The 4,318-nt window shown below is 34.6% G+C and overlaps 1 pseudogene; it reads left to right on the top strand.

Annotated features, from left to right (window-relative positions):
• The first annotated feature begins 1,881 nt into the window (after positions 1–1,881).
• LOC129637078 (olfactory receptor 10AG1-like) lies at positions 1,882–4,083 on the top strand (annotated as a pseudogene).
• Positions 4,084–4,318: the final 235 nt, after the last annotated feature.

The following is a 4,318-nucleotide window of genomic DNA, read 5'->3' as shown; positions in this document are numbered from 1 at the left end:
AGTATTTAAAACTGAGATCACATAGCAACAGTGTGAGTCTATCTTCAATGATTATCAACTTGTCCAATGCCTGTGCTGATCAGGGAATTTGGGGCTTCTCTGGTGGCTCAGCTGATAAAGAATCCACCTGCAATGCAGGAGACCCAGGTTTGACCCCTGGGTGGGGAAGATCCCTTGGAGAAGGGAATGGCAACCCACTCCAGTATTCTTGCCTAGGAAATCCCATGGACAGTGAAGCCTGGCAGGCTACAGTCCATGGGATCAGAGAGTCAGACACAACTGAACAAGTAACACTTTAAGATTTTTGACTTTGGACTGTATTCAAAAATAATGCCCTAAAAGATATTTCAAGGGAGAACGTATGGTAATAACACATGGATTATAAACTGAGAAAGGAGAAATGCATAAATAATAAAATTCTTAAATTAGAAACAATTGCACTTTTTGATGACTGTAGCTTTGTAGTATAATATGAAGTCAAGGAGTGTGATTCCTACAGCTTAATTTTTCTTTCATAAGATTGCTTTGGCATTTGGGCTTTTTGTTAGAACACTCTCTGACATAAATTGTAGCAATATCTTTTTGGATCTGTCTCCTAGAGTAATGGAAATAAAAAATGAACAAATGGGACCTAATTAAACTCAAAAGCTTTTTTTTTTTTTCTCACAGCAAAGGAAACTATAAACAAAAGGAAAAGATAACCCATAAATTGGAAGAAAATATTTGCAAACAATGTGACTGACAAGGAATTAACCTCTGAAACAGCTCATATAAAAAAGACAACCCAATCAAAAAATGGGCAGAAGGCCTAAATAGACATTTCTCCAAAGAAGGTATACAGATGGCCAAAGGCACATGAAAATATACTTATTATCTCTATATTAGAGAAATTCAAATCAAAACTATGATGAGATGTCACCTCAGACTGGTCAGAATGGCCATCATCAAAAAGTCCACAAACAGCAAATGCTGGACAGGGTGTGGAGAAAAGGAGACCTTCTTACACTGTTGTTAGGAATGTAAATTGGTACAGCCACTATGGAGAACAGTATGGAGGTTCAATTAAAAAAAAAAAACAAACTAAAAATAGAGCTACCATATGATTCAGTAACCCCACTGCTGGGCAAATATCTGGAGAAAAACATGCTCTAAAAGTATACATGGACCCCAATATTCATTGCAGCACTATTTACAATAGCCAAAACGTAGAAGCAATCTTAATGTCCATTGACAGAGAAATGAAAACAAAAGATGAGGTACATATATACAATGAAATATTACTCAGCTATTAAAAAGAATTAAATAATGTCATTTGCAGCAACGTGGATAGACCTGGACATTATCATACTAACTGATGTCATACAGAGAAAGACAAATATTGTATGACATCACTTATATGCCAAATAAAAAAAAAAGGTACAAATGAACTTATTTATGAAACAAAAACATACTCAGAGAACAAACTATAGTTATCAGGTGGGAGAGGTTGGGGGGATAGATTGGGAGATTGAGATTGACACAAATACATGGCCCTATTTGAAATAGATAACCAACAAGGACCTTCTGTATAGCATTAGAACTCTGCTCGGTATTCTGCAATAACCTAAATGGGGAAAGAACTTGAGAAAAGAATAGATGCATGTGTATGTATAATTGAATCATTTTGCTGTACATGTGAAACTAATATAACATTGTTAATCAACTATACTCAAATATAAGATAAAATTTTTTTAATAAAATAATTTTATGATTTGAAAAAAAAAGAAACAATTGCATTGATCATGGAAATCAATCTGGATATCCTGATACAATTTATAAAACAGGCACTGATGCCTGATGGTAAAAATAAAAAGCAGATAATACATTTCCACCTTTTCACAGATGCAACACCAAGAAAAAGCACCAGAAGGTAATCTCGGTAAACTGACGGAGTTTGTTCTCCTGGACTTTGCTGATGTTCCACATCTCCAGAGGTTTTTATTTGGACTGTTCTTACTTACCTATATAATTATCTTGATGGGCAATGGCATCACATTTCTGATGACAAAACTAGACCTGGTCTCCAGACCCCCATGTTTTTTTTCCTTGGCAATTTTTCCCTTTTGGAAATCTGCTATGTGTCTGTTACACTCCCCAGAATGGTGACGAGTCTTTGGACACAAAGAATGACTTCTTTAGTTGCTTGTGCCACACAAATGTGCTTCATCTTTATACTTGGGGCCACAGAGTGATTCCTTCTGGCTGTGATGGCCTATGATCACTACGTGGCCATTTGTAACCCTCTGCACTATCCTCTAGTCATGAACTACAAGGTGTGTATCCAGCTAGTGGCTGGTTCCTGAATCAGTGGAATCCCAATCCAAATAGGCCAGACATCCCAGATTTTCTCTCTGCCCTTTTGTGGTTCTAACCTCATCAACCACTTCTTCTGTGACATCCCTCCCATACTCAAGCTGGCCTGTGGGGACACTTTTCTGAATGGAATGTTGGTCTTCACAGTTGCTGCGCTGTTTGTTTTGGTTCCATTTCTGTTGATACTTGTCTCCTATGGCAAAATCATCTCCACAATCCTTACATTGCCATCAGCCACAAGTTGGGGCAAAACTTTTTCCACCTGCTTCTCTCATCTTATGGTTGTGGCATTGTTCTTTGGATCAGCCATTGTCACATATTAAAGACCCAAGACCTAGGGCTCAGCAGGAACTGATAAGGTGCTTTCCCTCTTCTACACGATTGACACCTGTGTTTAACCCCATGATATACAGTCTAAGGAAGATGGATGTCATGATGGCACTGAGGTAATGGCCATGCAAATACCTTAGTTCATTGAAAAAATAAGTTGTATTTCAGAAGTTGATTTCTTATGTATTTATTATAATTTTTCAATATTTATCTTAAACTCAATTTATCTGTCTATAAAGTGGTAGTTATTACCAAAGTAAAACTTACTTATAACACTGAGAAACCTTTGTGTATCCAGTTATACAGTTGTGTATGGGTCAACAAATATCAAATCATTCACTTGGGAATTCTATTGTGAAATGTTCTCTTTTAGTAAGAACTTTAGACAAGAATTGCTATAATAGGCCCAGTTGTAATACAGACTCACTTATATCACTTATTTGAAAGCATATTATTCAGTTCCATAGAGTTGTCACAGAAATTTTTAAAACCAAGTTAGTATTGGACATTAATTAAAATGTTATATATAGTTTGTCCTAGCAATTATTCTACAGAGAAATAATTTCTTAGAGTGAAAAGTACCTCTCATTGGGAATGTAGTTTAATAAATGATGTTGTACAATGATATTAGTAATTATTAGATATCATTTATGTGTATATCAGATTAAATCCATAATATGATTTGTTGAGTTGATAAAACAAAAGATATTATTTAAATCTTTATATATAATAAGATGAGCTTGGAAAAAGTGATGGGAATATTCACAAGTCATGGTTTTTTAATATATTTTCATAGAGATGATAGTGGTGATAGGAAAGCTAGGGGAAAAGGGAAAGGATTTAAATTTTTGTAAAAGTAAGTATCTGCTATAAAAGCACGAGTAATGTACATCTTAAACCTTACATACATACACATATTAGAAGTGGTCAATACAAAAACAATCATCATTATTAATTATGGAAATCACAGAGTAAATCATTCTATTTTCCCCTTTGTTTTATTGAAATTGTGCAGTTTATTACAATAAGCTTGTGCTATTCAGGTAATCAAAATAACAAACAATAAATTTGTATTCATTCTGGACAAGGAAAATAACAATTATTAGTTGTGGGTGCTATTTCTGTAGTTATATAATTTCAAAATTCCATGTATATATAATAATCCTTCATATAGACAGGCAACAGATCATTGCAGAAACATGACCTGTCACCAGTACTCAGAGTTAGAAAATATGATGAAGCTTGAATAGTTGCTTTTAAAGTTTATTCCCATAAAAATATATGTCAGTTTTGTTCACATTTATATGGAGCTAGCTATTTCTATGACCCACCTCCCAGAATATTGGAAATAAAAGCAAAAATAAACAAATGGGACCTAATTAAACTTAAAAGCTTCTGCACATCAAAGGAAACTATTAGCAAGGTGAAAAGGCAGCCTTCAGAATGGGAAAAAATAATAGCAAATGAAGCAACTGACAAACAACTACTAGCAAAAATATACAAGCAACTCCTACAGCTCAATTTCAGAAAAATAAATGACCCAATCAAAAAATGGGCCAAAGAACTAAATAGACATTTCTCCAAGAAGACATACAGATGGCTAACAAACACATGAAAAGATGCTCAACATCACTCA

The sequence above is a fragment of the Bubalus kerabau genome, chromosome 22, assembly GCF_029407905.1.
Source record: "Bubalus kerabau isolate K-KA32 ecotype Philippines breed swamp buffalo chromosome 22, PCC_UOA_SB_1v2, whole genome shotgun sequence".
NCBI classification, from domain to species: Eukaryota; Metazoa; Chordata; class Mammalia; order Artiodactyla; family Bovidae; genus Bubalus; species Bubalus kerabau.
Note: the sequence above shows the minus strand (reverse complement) of the source record. Positions and strands in the feature narration are given on the sequence as shown.